We start from the raw sequence: 21,446 nt of genomic DNA on the forward strand, positions 1-21,446 counted from the left end.
TTTACTGAGCAACGTTTCGACTAGGCTTCTCTAGTCATTATCAAGCTATGATAAAAAATGAAAATATGACAGGACAATATATACATGTACACAACAATGCTCAGTTAATGCTGACAAACCAGGGACATCACTATAACATCCAGTCAAGTATCACTCAATATTTTAAATTGTCAGCCTTCAGGGGACATTGATCATTTGTGCAGTCATTGTTCTAAGGGTTTTTCGTATATCAGTAGAATCACTCGCATCAACATGCACATATCAATTATTTTTGTCATAACACCAATCAAATCTCATCTTCTTGGGATGTTGTCATTATCAAAACCTCATCAAATCGTTGTAAATACTCCACAACAATCTATTCTTTTATCATATGTGTTTATTTCAGTGAAAGGGGTCGTTGATAACATTTCATCAATTTTCATTTTCTTTCAACGTTTGTATTATTAAAACCCACTAATCATTGTGTATACTCCACAACAACTTATCCATTAATCAATTAGTCAATTTTTAGGTTAATTGGTATTATTACTTATTAGCGTTCAATTAAATCAGATTACCATTAGGTACACGTAATTAAGTTAGATCCCTGGTTTGTCAGCATTAACTGAGCATTGTTGTGTACATGTATATATTGTCCTGTCATATTTTCATTTTTTATCATAGCTTGATAATGACTAAAGAAGCCTAGTCGAAACGTCGCTCAGTAAAAAGCAATAATTGTATTCCATAGAATTGTGACCTGTAAACTTAGAAATAAAGTTGTGAAACTATTTTATGCTGTAGTCTTGTTAAAGATCACCAGAAAATAAACACAACAAGAGGAAGTCCTATAGTACTACACTCTAAACTGTGTTATAAATTATAGAATAAACCGTAAATCAATTGAACCCATTCATGCTTTTTGATATGGTTGGGCTATTTGAGGCGTCAGATAATCTAAAAATAGAAGTCGATACGTGATGCGTCTCGAAAAATTCATTGATCTGTTATAGGACGGGAAAATTCTGTTATTAAAAACAACCGGCATGAAAATGACTACATAATAAATTGGAAGTTCTACAATATGGATCTTTTAGTGAAATGTTAGATTAATTTAAGTTTAAATATATCCTTTGTGTTTGAATTACCTCTAAATGGTTCGTTGTGTCGTTTTATGTATCAATCTGGAAATCTCTATTTTATAGCTATTGTTCTTGAAAGTCTTTTTAGTTATATTTCAGTTCTAGAAAAATGAGTTGTTACTGAATTTATAATAACTGAAACGTTTTGTTATCACCATGTTAGAAATTGCAAATGCAGTTTTTACGCGCGAAAGCATAAGCATACTAAACATAGCCATAAAGCCATAATAGCACATCCTCTTATTAAATTTGACACAAAACCCGAGGTCAAATTCGCTGCACCCTAAAATGATTAGAATTCGAGTCTTGTGACCAGTATCGTAATTTTATTTTAATCATACACGTCTGGTTAATCGAGACTAGGGAAAATACATTTCGTTCAATTAATTTCCAGTCTCAAATTTTTTCTGCGTATTTCGAGCTAGCAACAATGTAACTTCTAAACTAACTAAAGCGACAACTAACAACAGAGTGTAACGGTTAAATAAAAGTAACTTTCACAGTCTTGCAGTGTCGGTACGTTGCCGTGAGAGTGGGTTTAAAAGATAGAAAAAGGGCGAAACTACATGAGTTGACTCTGAACCGAGAACCGTTACAATATATACGTCAATGGTTTCAATCAACTAACTTTGAAATTAAATCGCCGAGTTTTAGCCAAAATTTTAATCTAGTTCGCAACTACTTAATTTAAAAGTCCAAAGAGTAAAGAAGAATTTTTTACATGGCTTCATTGATGAATAAGTGAATGAATATTGTCACGTGAATGTCTATTTTGGGCGACTGTTTGCTGCCTACAGTGCACCAGCGAGCCCGTGAGATCCGCGTGACAACATGCTGTATATAACAGGTCAGTTTATATATAGTACAAATAATTGAGACTGCGGGCCACTCTACCTTTAAATTTAATCATATATTGGTCGTGTGCAAGAGAGCATGAACTCAATCACGTGATTTGCTTTAATCCATTTACTTGGAAATACAAGGCGTTCTCAGTCGACCAGGATGTAGATGAAGAGAGAACAGCTTAATTTATTAGTTCAGTCTATAAATTTCCCACATAACAATATGATGTTAATTTTACATTACATTTACGTAAAAATGGTCAGTCAGTTTACCATCATTTTGCTCATCTTTTTAACGATAATTTTACGTCAGGAAATGACGTTAATCTAACGTAAACTTTACGTCATTTTTACGTTATATTTACGTCATTTTCTGACGTAAATCTAACGTAAACTTTACGTCATTTTCTGACGTAAATCTAACGTAAAATTTGCGTAAAGTTTACGTCATTTCGTTAGATTTACGTCAGAAAATGACGTAAACTTTACGTTAGATTTACGTCAGAAAATGATGTAAATATAACATAAAAATGACGTAAACTTTACGCTAGATTAACGTCATTTCCTGACGTTAAATTGTCGTTAAAAGGATGAGCAAAATGATGGATATCTAACCGACCATTATAACGTAAATCTAACATTAAATTAACATCATTTACGGATGCAATTCTAATGTCAAATTTTGATGAGCATTAAAACCTTCAAAATTATTCATTATTCGCCGCAGTAAATGGGAAGTACATTCAACCAATAATCAAATTTTCCTGACCCGTGGGTGAGGCTAAAAGTTGAGTGGTCCAACGTGTGCGCTTTAGATCATAAGGTCTGTCATTGAGTCAAGTGGTTTCTTTCCACACCCAACTTGAACATGGGTTTTCTCTGGGTCCTCCTACTACTAAAGATTCCTGGTGCGGATGAATTATTCAACTTGAATTGAATCACTTAGTCCCAAAGGACAGTTTATGTCTATTGGATGTTTTACCCCACTGCTCTCTATCTACCCATAACCAGTCAGAATTCTAAATGTATTGCACAGAAAAGTTAAAAATCTAGCAGAATTATATGACAAAATATACTACAAGTATGTATACATATACTTTATTTAAAAGACAAAAATATAATGTTATAAAATACAAAATACACATTTAAATATTAACAGTTTTTATCCACAGCTGTTTGAGAAATGAAGACGGGCATATGCCACACAGTGTGCAGAGCTATGGCGTACTCTTATATAAAATTCCAACTGCCAAGGGATCTTTCACACACACACACTTGAGTATACACTGTACCTTGGGTTTTTTTGTCCCTTCCGTATGACTAGTCAGCCATCCATGTCAGGTCCTCTGTCCGGCATCACTGACAAGGGAAAATGTTCAAGAAAAAGGTCTACATTAGCGCTATGAAAGTGTTGATATGCATATAAGAAAGAAAAAACTGGGATATTGACCAAATTGGGCCAAAACCTATAGCCTCTATCTTATTTGCTCAAGGTATTGATGGAATAGGAGTTAACTTTGGAATGAGTGAAATGAAATGGGGTTTAATGTCCTATTCCGACAGGGCTAATGACATGGAAATATGCTATACAGTGTCCTATTATGGAATTTTATCCAGACAGCGGCGCTAAAGCTTACTCTTATATCGAATTCAAACTGCCAAGGGATCTTTCACGTGCGAACCAATGTGTGCACAGGACCTCGGTCATTCGTACCTTCCAAACGACTAGACAGCTGTCCCTCCTTGTCAGGCCCTCTGTCCTGCACCTCTGACAAGGGGAGGAAACCAAGTCTGGAAATCACGAAGAATTTTCTCGGCCGACACTGGAATGGAATGTTGTGGAATACTGAATATTGATAGGTTTCGTCCTCTCATGATTCCAGTGTGTAACACAAATTTGAAAAAGATCAATTAAGAATAAAGACAGCATCTATTGCATTTGAAAAAAGGAGAATTAACCAAGGAAGGCAAAGTCCTGAAAAGCTGTATATTGATAATGCTTGTCCTCTCACAATCGGAATGATTCACATTTCACACCCAGTGTACGGACAAACAGGGCCAAAATTGATATGTGGGTGTATAAACAAAGATATATACTACACCAATATTACATGTGTTGCAGAATTGGTTTAACACATTTCAAATATAATTGTAACACGGATATTTGCAATGGTTGATCCATGACAAAAGATTTGAAATATTTTGAAGAGACGCAAAAGGTTACGCCATACAGTGTGCTATGAGGGAAATTTTGCCCAGGCAGCAGTGCTATGGCCTACTCTTGTATCGAATTCCAACTGCCAATGTGTACACTGGACCTTGTTTTTTTTTTCCCATCCAAACGACTAGACAGCTGTCCTCGTCAGGCCCTCCGTCCTGCATCACTGACAATGAGAAACCACACCGGAAAATCAGGATGAACTTTCTCGGCCAATGCAGGGATCGAACACCCGACCTCAAGGCTAGCGAGTCAGTGTCTTACCCACTTAGCCACATGATCCCCCCTTGGCCTATGTATATGTAGAGATGAATTTTGAGCTACCTTTATATATATCTTTCTATTTTTAAAACCTGCGACAAGTATATTTATATCAAGGATGTAACCCTCTATCAGTTAACCCGTCACAGATTGGTTGCATTGGTTCAAAATATTCGTTTCATATCATACCTGACCTTCAAATCCAGGAATTGTAGCCACAACGGGGATCACGTTGGTTAAGTCCGTAAGACACTGGCTATCTAGTCTGGAGGTCGGGTGTTCGATCCTTGCATTGGCCGAGAAAGTTACTCCAGATTTTCCAGTGTGGTTCTCCCTTGTCAGTGATGCAGGACAGAGGGCTAGACAAGACAGCTATCTAGTCATTAAAATGGGACAAAAAAATGAGGTCCCATGTACACATTGGCGTGCACGTACAAGAGCCCTTGAAATTAGAATTCGATATAAGAGAAGGCCGTAGTGCCACTGTCCGGGCAAAATTTCCCACATAGCACACTGTATGGCGTATGCCCATCTTCATTAGCCCAGTTCAGAGCAAAACAGTAGGACGTTAAACTTTCATTTCACTAGCCACAGCTCTGTTTTCTTTCACCAAAGGGGGGGGGGGGGTGGATGGCTGAATGGTTAGCGTGCGCGCGCTGTATCATAAAGTCTGTCATTGAGTTGACTGGCGCGGTTTCGAATCCCCGGTTGTACGTGGCAAGGAGTAGGGTCGCCTGTCCAACCTCGTGGGTTTTCTCCGGGTCATCCGGTTTCCTCCCCCTGCTAAAGACCCCTACGCGCAAGCGAATTATGTAAATGAAAAATTAAACCATGTTAGTCCCGAAATGACCTAGTTTGTGTCCAGTGGACAGTAAACCCCATTTCTCTCTCTCTCTCTTTCACCAAAGGGGGGATCAAGTGGCTAAGTGGGTAAGACGCTGGCTCGCTAGCCTGGAGGTCGGGTGTTTGATCCCTGTATTGGCCGAGAAAGTTCATCCTGATTTTCCGGCGTGGTTTCCCTTGTCAGTGATGCAGGACAGAGGGACTGACAAGGACAGCTGTCTAGTCGTTATGGGACAAAAAAACGGGGTCCCGTGTAGACATTGGCGTGCACGTAAAAGATCCCTTGGCAGTTGGAATTCGATATAAGAGTAGGCCGTAGCCCCGCTGCCCAGGCAAAATTTCCCTCATAGCACACTGTATGGCATATGCTCGTCTTCATTAGCCCAGGTTAGGAGCAGAACAGTAGGACGTTAAACCCCATTTCATTTCATTTCTTTCACCAAAGACCACATAAATACTTCATTTAGCACTTGTCATTTGAAACAGTTATAGCATAAGTCGATGTTGAGTATAAGTCAAATTGCCAAATTTTACATTTTTCCGACCTACATCCATAATTAAGTAGAGGCGGTATATAAGACTAATGTTTATCCTAGTCTAATACCGTGCCGGTGTACCCCGAAGAAAAGTTGGGCCATATAAATAATGAGGGTCTGGGACAGTTGTCAATAACACTTGCATTTATAAACAAACATGAATAGTGATGACGAATTAGGATTCAATAAAAAAAACAACATATATATGGCCCATGAAGAGAGAAATTTTACAATAAAAAAAATTAAGAGTGTTGGATATTGAACTGACAATGCAATCAAATGGATTTTCGGAAATGGCATTCTTATATAAATTTCATGGGCGTCAACATCTTGTTTTAGGACTAGTTACCTCCCTTAGACTTTGTTTATGATAATGTAAAAGACCGGATAATCTAGCCTATGACCGATTATTCTCAAATGTTGACAACGCAACCACACTAATAATCGTAGAATATAGAATATTTTTTTCTAGATGATAGAGACTAATAATATGCCAATATTGAAATGTGTGCATAAATATGGTATATACTTAACTACACCAATATTATACCTATGTCATAGAATTTGTTACACACATTACAAATATAATCTTAATAGAGATCTTTGCTATGGTTGATCTATCAGTAAAAATTGGAAGATTTGTAAGGAACGCAAAAGGTTATTGTTTACTGGCTGCAGCAGGGAGCAATAACAGGAACACAGATGATTTTCAACTCACTGATACAACTCAGTTTAAATTTTAAGCCAAAGAGCTGTTATATAATACTGTGACAGGATATCTGCTCTAAACTAACTAGTCATCAAAGAATTGACTGTCAAAAGTTCAGACAGAAAGTATTTTAGGCCTACAATGCTTGTAAAGCTTTGGCCTACATTCTGATGATATTTGTGCTACCATAGATACATATATATTTATATCATTACATTATGTGACAAGTAGTAGTGTTTGGCAAGTAGTAGTGTTGTCTAACTTTCATTATAAAGCCCATATAAATCTTTTTAGAACTTCTTTGTCATTACTGCCACCACGGGTGCTCAAATATACATGTAGGATCTGTAAAAAAAAAAAATAAATAAATAAAAAGCAACTTTATACTCCCCAAAAAAACGATATTGGGTTAAACGGCCTACTGTTCAGCTCCAACTGGGCTGACAGCCAACCTACTGTGGATCTGTAATGAAATGGGGTTCAACATCATACTGTGCTGCTCAAACTGGGCTAAAGAAGTTGGACAAATGCTTGAAAGTGTGCTATGATGAAAATTTTGACTGGACCGTGTGTACAAAAGAGCTTGGTTTTTTGTCCTATCCGAACAACTGTACATTAGCCCTTACCAGCCCCTCTGTCTTGCACCAGTTAAAAGAGGAACCATGCCAGAAAATCCTGATGAACTTTCTTGGCCACCACAAGAATAAATAAGCAGGGGAGTAGGACTGAAACCTTTATGTACAAGTATGTACGGGCAAACTTGTTATTTAATGTTATATCATATAAATAGGCCTATGTATATAAGCTTAAAGTCTTGATTATTCATTTTTCAATTAAATTAAATCATTAACATTAACCGCCAGTGTTTGAATCTGTGAACATCTCGAGCACCCGATGGCATTGAGACTTGATTATAGACTTAGCAAGTTAATACATTAAAATGTCTTATAAAAAAATTTAACATTTACAGTCTCAAGAAATACCTACTTAACCTACGTACAATATATAGATTTAGCTCTTGCATTATGCATTATTAAATTTGCAAAAATATCAGTACAATAACAACAAAAAAACCCAACCTGAAACACCCATAAAAATGTTTAGAAAATACTACATGTACTTATATTATAATTAGCACAGCCTGAATTGTGAATTTTAACAGTCTACATCATTAATAAATTCGTTATGTGTTTGATAATTTTTGGATCCAGATTTTTTAAAAACAATTTTGGAACCAGTATTACTTTCGATAACTTAAAGCAATGTTGATTTTGTTTATGAATAGTATGGTTTACGGACAATGTAACTGCATCGTGTTAAAAACAAATACTGACTGTCTGATATACAAAGTTGCGTGCAAACTTTTTCCACGGCCAGATTATTTTTTTATGAACATTAGATCTATCGGTATACTGTCAACGGAAGTTCGCATAAAAAGTGCACTTACCTTCAACTTTACTTTGCTGAATCCAAAATCGTGTGTGTATGTGTGGAATAGCTTTATTTAACTTTAAATCACGGCATCATTTCTTCTTTGGGAAAAATAATAAGCTATGCCGCCATTTTAAATCCCAGAATTCCGTACGTTCCGGTCAAACGAACAAACAAAAAATATTTAATAAATAATTGAAGCAATTTTGATAAATAACAACAATAACCGTAACCTATAAAAAAAATATTGTAATGTGAATAGAAATAATATGATATAAACCGATTTAAACACAATCATCAACCGTGAACAGATCGTGACCTTGACCTTGCCCGAGACGATAAAAATATATTTGTACATCTACATGTATTTAGGTCTAAAAATGGCGACTGTTCGTTTGAAAGGCCTGTAATATTTCTGATAATGAATCTATTCATATTATTTGTTTGTATACGCTCTACCATATTTTATATGAGGTTACATGATTACGTTATATTATAAGAAAAATCAAATCGGGTAATTTTAATTTATATTTACTGGTGAAAGGATCATTAATTTTATATTTACTGATGCAAGGTACTATATTTAATAAATTTAATTATAAAAACACTTCATGCATAGTCGGCCTAGGTGTGGACTACTCCTAACATTTGGACAGTGATAACCTTTTAGTAGAGAACAACTTTGCTTTATGAAACAGTTTCCGACAATCAATCATTATTTGTTTTGTCAAATTTTTGGGTATCAAAATTGAGAGAGAGAGAAATGGGGTTTAACGTTCACTTGACTCGATGATACAACAAAAAACACAATTACTATTTTAATTAAAGCGACATTTCGTTGAGGGTTCTCTCAACGTTTTCAAGTAAATGATGCTCAATAGTCAATGGGTGCACTCGTCCGCTTGCCAGCCTATCTTTTATAGTCCCATTGGTGCAGAAAAGTAGGAAAATTAAATAAAATTAAATGAGATTAAACATCCTACTGTTTTGCTCTGAGTGAGCTAATGAAGACAGGCATACACTATATACAGTGTACTATGACGGAAACTTTGCACGGATAGCGGCACTATGGCCTACTCTGATATTGAATTACAACTGTCGGAGTGTCTTTTACGTGTATGCCAATATGTACACGAGGACTTGATTTTTCGTATGACCCGAACAACTATACCTTATCCCTTGCCAGATCCTCCGCCCTGCCACAGTCCATAGAAAATTTCCGTCATAGCACTCTGCATTGCGTATGACTATCTTCAATAGTCCGATTGGTTCAGAAAAGTATAAAAATGAATTTTAAATGGGGTTTGAACATCCTACTATTTTGTTCCAAGTGGGCTAATGAAGAAGGGCATATGCTATAATGGTTAAAATGTTGTGATTTCGGGTTAAAATGCCGTGATGTTGGGTTATCGCCTCACGAAGGGTGATATCAGTCACCATATCTACTGGGTTTCTTTAATACTCATATTTATAGTATTTTATAGAGTCAGACTAGTGGACTAGTGAATGCACGGATTAGTGCACCCACAGACTAGTGAACCCGCAGACTAGTAATTGGTAATGATGGAAAAGTGTGTAAAGACATGTTTTACAGGTTGGCGTGCACTTAGAACTATTGGTAATGACTATATGTGGAAATGCTGCTCTCCAGGCAAAATGTCTTTCCTAGCACTTCTTCATTAGTAAGTGCGGTAATGCTGCTGTCCAGGCAAAATTTCTGTCATAGCACATCTTCATTACTAATTTTGATAAAGCCATGGTGGCTAAGTGCGTAAGATGCTGGCTCGGTAATCCGGAGGGCACGTGTTCGATCCCTGCATTGGTGGAGAAAGTTCATCAGGATTTTCCGACATGGTTTCCCCTTTTCAGAGGTGCAGGAACAAGGACAGTAGTCTAGTCACTCAGATGGGACAAAAAACCGAGGTACCATGTATACATTGGCTTGCACGAAAAGATCCCTTGGCAGTTGGATTCGATATTAGTAGGCAAAATTTCCCTCATAGCACATTGTATGGTATGTACCTGTCTTCATTAGCCCAGTCGGAGCAGAACAGTAGGACAATAAACCGATTTCATCAGGACAAACCTACATGAGGAAAAACCTACATTTCACAAACTTAGTAATTAGTAACGGGGGGTTGGATGGCTGAATGGTTAGCGTGCGGGCGCTGTATCATAAAGTCTGTCATTGAGTTGACTGGCGTGGTTTCGAATCCCCGGTTGTACGTGACAAGGAGTAGGGTCGCCTGTCCAACCTCCGGTTTTCTCCCACTGCTAAAGACCCCTACGCGCAAGCGAATTATGTAAATAAAAATTAAACCATATGTTAGTCCCGAAATGACCTAGTTTGTGTCGAGTAGACGTTAAACCCCATTTCTCTCTCTCTCTCTCTCTAGTAATTAGTAACACACTGGCTAGCAAATGAGGGGTTCTGCTCCTAAACTGAGCTAATGAAGATGAGCATACGCCATACAGTATGCTATGAAGGAAATTTTGCCCAGGCAGCGGCGCTATGGCCTACTCTTATATCAAGTTCCAACTACCAAGGGATCTTTCATGTGCACTCCTGTGTGTACACGTGACCTCAGTTTTTCATCCCTGACGAGACAGCTGTTCTTGTCAGGCCCTCCGTCCTGTATCACTGACAAGGGGAAAACACGCAGAAAAATCTGGATGAACTTTCTCAGCCAATGCAGGGATCGAACACCCGACCTCCAGGCTAGCGAGTCAGCGTCTTACCCACTTAGCCAACGTGATCCCCATGTTGGTCGAGAAAGTTCCCTTTGTTAGTAGTGGTGTAGGACAGAGGACCTCAAAAAAACAGTGTCTAGTCCATCACGTGGGTGTGCACGTAAAAGAACCCTTGACATTTGGAATTTGAAATGAGAGTAGATCATTCATTCATTCGTTTTCTCTTTGTGTGTCACCTAGAGACCGCAACTATTAAAGGAGCTAGATCTCTAATCTTGGGCACTTAGAAATGGATACAAAATGTAATGAAATGAAATGGGGTTTAACGTCCAACTGTTCTGCTCCGAACTGGGCTAATGAAGATGGCCATACACCATACAGTGTGTTATGAGGGAAATTTTGCCCCGACAGTGGCACTACGGCCTACTCTTATATCGAATTCCAACTGTCAAGGGATCTTTTACATGCATGCCAATGTGTACACAGGACCTCGTTTTTTTTTTTAATCCCATCTGAACAACTAGACAGCTGTCCTTGTCAGGCTCTCCGTCCTGCATCACTGACAAGGGGAAACCACGCCGGAAATCTGGATGAACTTTCTCGGCCAATGCAGGGATCGAACACCCGACCTCCAGGCTAGCGAGCCAGGGTCTTACCCATTTTAATGACTAGACAGCTGTCTTGTCAGGCCCTTAATTGTTAGTATCATGACATTAAACTGACATTTGTTTTACGTTTTACAACTAATATCAGGTTTATGTTAGAAAACTAACGTTAGATTTATGTTAGAAAACTAAAGTTAGATTTATGTTATAAAATTAACATTAGATTTACGTTAGAAAACTAACGTTAAATTAACGGTTAAAATTATGACATAAAACTAACATTACATTAACGTTAGAAAACTAACATTATATTAACGTTAGAAAACTAACGTTAGATTTACGTCAGAAAACTAACGTTAGATTTACGTCAGAAAACTAACGTTAGATTTACGTCAGAAAACTAACCATAAACTAACGGTTAGAAACCTGATGTAAAATTTACGTTAGATTAACGTTAGAATTATAACCAATAATACATATATAATTATTATGTCTGAATTCCGACTATATATCAATTGTTAGAATGTGCACACACTTGTAATGTTATTTAATCAAGAAGTATTCAAAGGGAAAAAAATTGGTTAGTAATCCGTCATAAAGTTTACGTTACATTTACGTCATTTTCTGACGTAAAAGTAACCATAACCATTATGACGTAAAAGTAACGTAAATTTAACCAAAGAATTTTACCATTATTGGACGCTAACCATAATCTAACCATAATGACGTAAACTTTACGTAAATCTAACCATCAATGTTAACTGGGTTATTGCTAACAATACGAACTTTGTGGTAAGTATTTTATTTATTCCATTAACACCGGGGGTTGGATGGCTGAATGGTTAGCACGTGCGTGCTGTATCATGAGGTTTGTCATTGAGTCAACTGGCGTGGTTTCGATTCCCCGGTTGTACATGACGTGACAAGTAGTAGAGTCCCCTGTCCTACCTCGTGGGTTTTCTACGTGTCCTCCAGTTTCCTGCTAAAGACCCCTACGCGCAAGTGAATTATTGAAATAAAATTTAACCATGTGTTAACCGTTTGGGGCTTGAGAGCAGATCGAGGCCTGCTTGTCGGTAAAGGCTTGAGAAGACGCCAAGGCCTCGGATTCCGCTACAGACACTACTGAGGAAGCATTGGATCCTGCACGAGGGCGATATTGGCTATCATCGTCAGAATGATGGTGAGCTATGAAGATGGGAACGAGGGTGGGCGTGGAGGTGGTAAGGATGAAGATTGCTTAGGCCGGCCCCTTCCTGTAACTTTCCTTGATTTTTTGGGAGGCATGTTGATCGATCGACGCCCACTTCAATATTGACTTGTGGTTCTAGAGAGCCTATATAGTGAAAGTTACGACAACTCATTTCCAGGCGCCATTTTGGATCCCAATTATGATGCCATAAAAGCTAGGAGGTTATGGCGTCATACAGCTTTACTTACCAAAACGTTTCATTTTTTCTTGCAGTATTAGGCGTTGAGGGATAACGTTTTACCCTAAAAAAAAACCCCAAAAAACCACACCAATCCAGTTTGGTTCAGTGATAAATATGTCAGACAAAATCATACTACAAATCGGGGAATTTTCTGAGAGAGATACCTCGTTATCAGTGTGTTTTACTATTTACTGGTGGGGGTGGGGGTGGGGATAAATGATTTCTTTTTAAATTCCTCAAAAAACAGAGTGATTGTGCAAGCGTAATGTGCCGAAAAATCGATTTTGACAAACATTAATTTAAAAAAATGTATTTTTCATATGGTGCCGGGCATTTCTTTCATAATGGCTGCTCGACGTAAGACTTAATATAGATACAGTTGGTTTAACTTGAATAAGAGATTTTATTTATCAATGCTGCATATATGCATATATCACCTTGCAGCTGAATCATGTTACATATCTTTTAGTTGATGTTCATATCGTCTTACATAATTGTCAACATCAAGGTGACCTTGTTCTATTGTCCCATTAGCCTATTCAGACTTGTTACCACGAATTTACTCGCATAGTTATGAAGTTTCTTGTTTCACTTGACTAAAGAAACATTTTGTAGGAAAGTATGCTTTTATAGATTGAACACTTGTTTGCGATATCATTTTCGGTGGAAACGGGCACTATACCTAAAGAATGAACAAATAGCAGAGATGGGGTTTCAGTCGGCTGATTTTAATTTGTTTCTTTGAATGCAGTAAAGCTTGAAATATGTCAGTTTAGTTTTCACTCTTTAGAATGTGTTTGTAAACATGTTTTTATTGTAGTTTCCGTGACGTGTTCCCAATAAGCGTTAAAAATAAAGATATATACCCTTAATCCCGGTGCCGATAAATGTTGGGTTGTGTGAAACATGGTAGAGGCGATTTGTAACAAATCTCAGGTACGATATATGGTTGCGAACAGCACCAGAGCAACATGATTGTTTCCCCTTCACTGAGGTCCCCTCTTAAAGGTCACCGTCGATTTTTTTAGGGTTACTGAATCCAATATTGGGTTCAAAAATTGATTTAAGATAGGATTGTCACACATCAAATTTGTGCGTAAGCTAGAAACATGAAGACAAATTATAAAAGCAAGGAGAGAACCCCACCGTACCCCCAAATTCAGGGACCCTCTATCGCCTAGTGTCTGTTGCTTGTGAAACACTGTACTACTGTGGCAATCACAAGAACTTGTCGTGAAATGAATAACAGACAGAAATAAACCCGTCGTAACTATTGGCCTTGATGCTACCAGGACGGACCGGTGGTCGAGGATATCAAAACCACGATGAATACTTTAGTTCGAATAGAGTCGCTAAACCATGATGTATCCTTTAGTTTGGATAGAGTCCCTCTAAATAATCATGTACCCTGTAGATCGGATAGAGTCTCTAAATCATGATGTACCTCGTAGTTCGATGTACCCTTTATTTCAGGCAGGGACTCTAAACCATGATCTAATCTGTAGTCTCTAAAACATAATGTACCTTGTAGTTCAGATAAGAGTCTCTTAACCATGTTTACACTGTAGTTGGGATAAACCATAGTTTTGTAAATAGGACGTCGATCGCCAAATGAATATGAATTGTACGATATGTTAATCCAGAAATGACATAGTTTCTCTTAAAGGGATATATTGTTAACGCGTTTTAAATATCTGGATTTAATAGACTTGGTGTAGAAAATTCTAGATACACACTGTACCTATCAATCATAATTTGTTCAAGACGACCTAAGACATAAAATGAATAGATACAGTTGGTTTAACTTGAATGTAGATATTAATCGTCTATGTTGTCGTCTTATGTATTTTTCAACATCAAGGCGAACTTGCTGCTCTATTGTTCCATTTAGCCTATTCAAATTTGTGTAGATTAATCTGATTTTTAAAAGCGTATGCAAGTTAAATATCTTTAATAGCGCTTTTATCTGGTGCATCTTTTATTTTATTCTCTTATGAATTGGGCTATGTAACAATAATGTGCTTTTTGTTGTATAAATATAATAATAGTATGTTCAGCTATACTTTTCATTTAAAACATTTATGTTATATCTCCTACTGACTCTTTTTCGCGGAAATCTATGCCATATTTATGACATATCTATCCACATCCTGTATGTTGGGTCAGCCGACTTCGACACAGTAATATAATAGGGCATATAAATAGATAGTGCGTAGGTATTTGGGACCGTATTTGTACACTTGACGTCATATTTTAGTGTCTATCGTAACACCTCACTGGTTTGCAAGAATAAAATGAATAGTCAGACCTTTTTATGCTCTTTATTAACGCTGTCACATGTGTAAAAATGAACTAAATATTTGAGTAACGTCCTTGTTGAATAAGTATGTAAATAATAATATATAATATAAAGTAGACGGTGTGTGAAATTGTATACGTATGTATAACATCAACGATAAATATATGGCTGGTGTAATTCAATATTAAATAATTTTTATACATTTGGATCATGACGTGACTTCTTTTTTTTGTAATAACCAGCAGCCTTTTATGAAGGGTGTTTCACCGGTATCCCCTTACCAAGATGAATCTAGTGATATCATTTCAATTTATTCATAACATTTCTGGTTACAGACGACGGTGGTCCAATATAGCCTACCTTAGGGGACTTACCTGAATCCAAAATCCCCGAAAAAAATTGGAAAATTTGACGGCCGCAAATGTGTTTTTCGGATATTCTAGCCCATAAATTAAACAACTTCAAATCAAGGTTGTGGAGCCTCTAGAGGTGACAATTGTCTTCTGATTTTGATGAAACTTGAAATACATGTTTATAACCCAAAGATCTTGGTTCTTTGCGATATTCGTGCGTATCAGATCATAAATTCCTGAATTATGGCCCCTGATTGTGTGAAAAATCACGTTTATAGCTTGTGGTCCCTCTAGAGGTCACAATTATTATCCGATTTAAAAAAACGTTCGAATATATCACCGTTACACCATAATTTTGATTGAGTTCGAATTTCATAAAATTTGACCAAAACGGCCAGACAAAATGGCCACCTCTCATACGCAAATAGTGTAAACATATCAAGGGGGTAGACCCTTAAGAGGTCCCGATTTGATCCGATTTTGATGAAACTTAAAATGCAAGTTTATAATCCAAAGATCTTGGTTCCTTTCGATATTCGCGCATATCGGATCGTAACGTCCTGAGTTATGGCCCCTGATTGTACGAAAAATCACGTTTTTAGCTTGAGGTCCCTGTAGAGGTCCCAATTTTTATCCGATTTAAAAAAAGGTATTATTATATCACCGTTAAACCCTAAGGACGATTGAGTTCGAATTTCGTGAAAATTGGCCCAAAACTGACGGACAAAACGTCCGCCGTTCGTTCTCAAATAGCGTAAAAATATGGTATATGAAGGTTGTGGACCATATAGAGGTCACAATTTTTATCCGATTTTGTTGAAACTTTAAATGTAAGTTTATAACCCAAAGATCTCGGTTCCTTTTGATATTCGCGCATATCAGACCGTAACTTCCTGAATTATGGCCCCTGATTATATATCACAATAACACACTAAGATCTTGGTTCGTTTTGATAATCGCTCATATCCGAACGTAACTTCCTGGATTATGGCTCCGGATTGTTCGAAAAATGGCATTTTTAGCTCGCGGATTCTCTAGAGGTCACATTATTTTCCGATTTTAAAAACCGTTTAAATATATCACCATTCCATCATAATGAAGATTGACTTCGAAACTGCCCGACAAAATGGACGCTCTTTGTACGCAAATTGTGTAAAAGTATGCAATACGAAGGTTGTGAACCCTCTAGAGCTAACAATTTTGATCCGATTTTGATGAAACTTAAAACATATCTTTATATCCCAAAGATCTCAATCCCTTTTGATATTTGCGCATTTTAACTTTCTGGATTATTGCCCCTGATTGTACAAAAAATCCCGTTTGTTTTTAGTTTGTTCTCTATCCATCTCTTGCAAAATATGGGCGTATCCTGCCTAGCAGCCGCTGGTTATATTCATCATCAATATCCATTCCTAAACCATTAACAATCAAGAATCCGGAATATAAACTACTACAGAATGCAGACGATGCATTATTTTAAAATTCCAATGGCAAGTATTTTGAAAGTGCTCTCCAGACATAGGGGATTATTTTCAAAGTTCTTTAGTATTAACTCTAAAGCTTGTGAACCTAAGTCATACTCAAATTAAAGATAGGTTGCCAGGCAACGAAACATACGCCCACAGCAGCTAAATCGTCCGAGCAGTCAACAAGTATTGTCGCATATTTTTACTTCTTTCGGTAATGAAACATTTATAATACACTAAAATCTGATTAAGAGTAACAACTCATGAAGTAATTATCAGAAAACGATTAGAATTTGTTTGGTTTTTATAAAATTCTGCCACATGCTAGCGTTTAGTATACAAAACTTTAATATCATGGATTTAGCTGTTCAAGTCATAAAAATTCATTGAAAATCAATATACTTGTTCGTCTCAAGCTCTTAAACTCTGTGTATCAATCTGAAGTCAACTCTGGCAGTAATTATCGGAAATCGCTGAAAATCAATAGGCTTCTTCGTCTCATGACCTTAAATACTGTGTATCAATTTAAAGTCAATCGGATATTAACTTTGGCCTTTAGAGCGTCCAAAAGATTTTTTTTTGAAGTGATCAAGAGCCATAACTCTGGCAGTAATTATCGAAAATCGCTGAAAATGAATAGACTTCTTTGTCTCATGCCCTTAAACACTGTGTATAAATTTAAAGTCAATCGGATATTAACTTTAGCCTCTAGAGCGTCCGCAAGATTTTTCAAAGTGATCAAGGGCCATAACTCTGGCAGTAATTATCGGAAATCGCTGAAAATCAATAGGCGTCATCGTCTCATGACCTTAAACACTGTGTATAAATTTAAAGTCAATCTGATATTAACTTTGACCTGTAGAGCGTCCACAAGATTTTTTGAAGTGATCAAGGGCCATAACTCTGGCAGTAATTATCGGAAATCGCTGAAAATCAATAGGCCTCTTCGTCTCATGACCTTAAACATTGTGTATAAATTTAAAGTCAATCGGATATTAACCTGTAGAGCATCCACAAGATTTTTTGAAGTGATCAAGGGCCATAACTCTGGCAGTAATTATCGGAAATCGATGAAAATCAATAGGCTTCTTCGTCTCATGACCTTAAACACTGTGTATAAATTTAAAGTCAATCGGATATTAACTTTGACCTGTAGAGCGTCCACAAGATTTTTTGAAGTGATCAAGGGCCATAACTCTGGCAGTAATTATCGGAAATCGCTGAAAATCAATAGGCCTCTTCGTCTCATGACCTTAAACATTGTGTATAAATTTAAAGTCAATCGGATATTAACCTGTAGAGCATCCACAAGATTTTTTGAAGTGATCAAGGGCCATAACTCTGGCAGTAATTTTTGGAAATCGCTGAAAATCAATAGGCTTCTTCGTCTCATGACCTTAAACACTGTGTATAAATTTAAAGTCAATCGGATATTAACTTTAGCCTCTAGAGCGTCCACAAGATTTTTTTTAAGTGATCAAGGCCATAACTCTGGCAGTAATTATCGGAAATCGCTGAAAATCAATAGGCGTCTTCGTTTCATGGACTTAAACACTGTATATAAATTTAAAGTCAATCGGATATTAACTTTAGCCTCTAGAGCGTCCACAAGCAATTGTGGACGCCGGACGGACGGGGGCGACGACAATATACGACCACATTTCAATGTGGGTGTATAAAAAGTCAAATCACGACCTTAATATCTTAAAGAAACATATAAACCAGTTTCGAACCTGATAAATGACTTGAAAAATGTAATTACAACCCCGTTCAAGAGCCATATAGAAGACAACTGCTTAGATGAGTCATTTAAAAGTGTATATAAACAATTTCACAGTATAAACTAAATCCAATGATAAACTTCTTGAATTAGAAGCGTGTATTTTTGATTTTATTAGATTTAAACAACAATTTAAAGTATGTACTAGTGAACATGGGTATCTAAAGAATTTTTTTTAAATTAAACGAACATACAACAGAATTTCTTTTATTAGAATCTAAATATTAAATGAATATGTACATTCTAATTCTTCCATTGTTATAGGTGATATTAAACCTACTATTGTTAGTCACAATATATGTGTGATGTTTGATAATTTTATGAATATGGAAGACAAGGGTTAACATAGATCTAAACATATATCTAAAATATGTTAATTTAATATTCACAATATTAGAAAAACACGAAACTATATATCAAGTGATGCAACTAATATACACCAAACCCCATGTGTGTCCACACAAACTTTAGTAAATCCGAATAATTTCGAATAGGTTGATGTGTGTACAAAGTTTCCTAACACGGGTAGGAAGAGGGGACAAGCGGAATCTATTTCAAAATGAAGCTTTTCTGTTAAATTCATATATGATTTGTTCTAAGCGATATTTCGTACATAATTCAATTGGGTGACGGTGAATGCTAATAAGAATATTTAGCAGATCGAAGTATTATTGTCAAATGTGTATTTATCAATTTGGGGGTGGTTGGGGGTGGTAAGAACCACACTGGTTCGATTCCAAGTATGTCTCGACACCATTCTCGCATTACACACACAACGATATAAATAAAATTACTATATGTTAGTCTCAGTGACCTTCTATAATTATATAGTGGCGTTAAAGCTTTAAAGCTCATTATATAGATACTGTTCACTATAACGCTTAGTGGCCCACCATATCCTATACACTGACAATTAGCCGTGGACATGGTGCAATGAATAGGCCGTTGTATACCGTCACAAAAGAAGCGAAACTAGAGGACATGATTCATTATCGTGACACATCATATAAGATGATATACATAATGTGCACCGATAACATAACTAGCCAAATATGAAATAAACACTTATTGATAAATTTATTTATTAAAGGGACCATCCCGATTTTAACAGTGTCTCAGAAATAAAAGTCCTTGTACGTAGCCTATGAAATTTCAACGCCAAAATATGGTGTATTTTGTCTCAAAATTTCCAAATATTGGTTCGTTTGGACGTGAACGTCAAAACCACTTATTTTGACACGTAACTCTTTTAAGAATTCGGGTAATTTTATCTATTGCCGGTTCCTTTTGGGGTCTATAGAGTGAATGACCTACGTGCTATACCCGATAAGGAAGTGTAAATTTATACTACACGTTATTTTTACAAAATAAAAGTCTGGTGTTATCCTGACACCGTATAATACAGCTTGGGACACCGGTGTTCATTTCTAGCTGGAGACTGGTGGATTTAAGCTGTTTGAAAAATTTCACGTATATTGAGTTAGTTGCCCGGCTTCTAACACAAAATGAAGCAGTTTTATTCTCCAAAATATAATCGAGATTGGCCCTTTAAATTAAAATGTGTCACAGGTCTGACATTAGATACTTATGTATAAGATAGATGTGCTCAGAACGTAGATTGGGGACAGATTTCAGAATGGGATATTGCCCGGGGAGTAGCAGAACGTATGTCGGGCGAGGGGCAGCTTGGGATGGCTGACACCCTAAAATGATATTTAGCTGACGATTTAGATTTTAATGCTAAAGTCGTTTCGAATTGGATTCACTGCCAATGATCGCACCCAACCTACCTCCTCCCAGCCTTCCTAAATGGTATTAATTAATTGTATTTAGGTATTTGGTGGTGTGCTGTGGTGGTAAAATTAATTAAACTGAAAGAATGGAAACTTGCAGTTACTCATAAGATTGGTTTACCCAATAATATGAAACTGGGTATTGATATTGTTTTCTCTTTATGAAGGTATTTATACAGTACAGTCAATATCGTTTTAACGAAATATTAATTTGTTTTAAAGAAATATTAATTCGTTTTAACGCAATATTAAATTGTTTTAACGAAATATTTAATTAGTTATAACGAAATATTAATTCGTTATAACGAAATAACCTGTAACATAACCGTGTGTTACAATTGTTGCAAAACGGCATCAAAAAGAATAGAATCAATGGGGTTCGTCACGGCCGTTAATTCTTACTTTATTGAATTGTCAGATATCCTCTCACGTTCTCACATAAGAACGTTTGGTCTTCGAAGGAATTGTTAGTGAGCAGAAATTTGCCCTTTTATCTGTTATCACTCATTTCAGTCAGTTATATAGACGGACGTATAACTCGTGTTTTCCTTTTGTGTTCGTCACTTCCTTTTGTAGAAACCTTATTTGTTGATTGTATTTAATTATCGATTGCTGTGTTGTGATGGCATTGGTGGGACGCACTGTGGGGGTGGGGGTGTCATTTAACACATTTCAAGTTTAAAGTAGCTAAGTTTCTAAGTCAATATCATCCAAAATCTTCGACATTGAAAACACGATTTATTTGTCGGTTTAAATCAACAATGATGTTGTGATCTTACCGAGAAAAGATGGGCTTCTGATATCCAATATGTAAGACAAAATAAACAGTTTACAATTGGTACACGAATCGTGTACCATAATGCGTTTCAGCGCTATTTTTAATAGCGAGGCTAGGCATATTCCATAAGTCATGTCAAACGGTGACGCTATATTCTTATCTCGAGAGCATGCCCAATAAATACTATCGGCGTAGACTGGAATAACCAGAAGCTAGAGATTGAAATTCGATTGAGAATACTGGCGTATGTCGCCGAACCTAACTGATTAGAAATTACAGTAAAA

The 21,446-nt window shown here is 36.7% G+C and overlaps 1 protein-coding gene and 1 long non-coding RNA gene across 3 annotated transcripts in view; one reads left to right on the forward strand and one right to left on the reverse strand.

Annotated features, from left to right (window-relative positions):
• The first annotated feature begins 2,069 nt into the window (after positions 1 to 2,069).
• LOC126825554 (serine/threonine-protein phosphatase 6 regulatory ankyrin repeat subunit B) overlaps positions 2,070 to 21,446 on the forward strand; it is a 48,657-nt gene continuing 29,280 nt past the window's right edge. For both annotated transcript variants that reach the window (XM_056101818.1, XM_056101820.1), the window contains exons 1-2: positions 2,070 to 2,174; positions 12,027 to 12,052. The gene's annotated coding sequence lies outside the window, so the exon portion shown is untranslated. The remainder of the gene's footprint in view (positions 2,175 to 12,026; positions 12,053 to 21,446) is intronic.
• LOC126825578 (uncharacterized) lies at positions 3,040 to 8,444 on the reverse strand. Its single transcript, XR_007682060.2, has 2 exons — positions 7,981 to 8,444; positions 3,040 to 6,878 (listed from the first exon to the last, which is right to left on the reverse strand). It is a non-coding gene; the product is annotated as an uncharacterized LOC126825578 (long non-coding RNA).

This window comes from Patella vulgata, chromosome 6 (assembly GCF_932274485.2).
Source record: "Patella vulgata chromosome 6, xgPatVulg1.2, whole genome shotgun sequence".
NCBI lineage: Eukaryota > Metazoa > Mollusca > Gastropoda > Patellidae > Patella > Patella vulgata.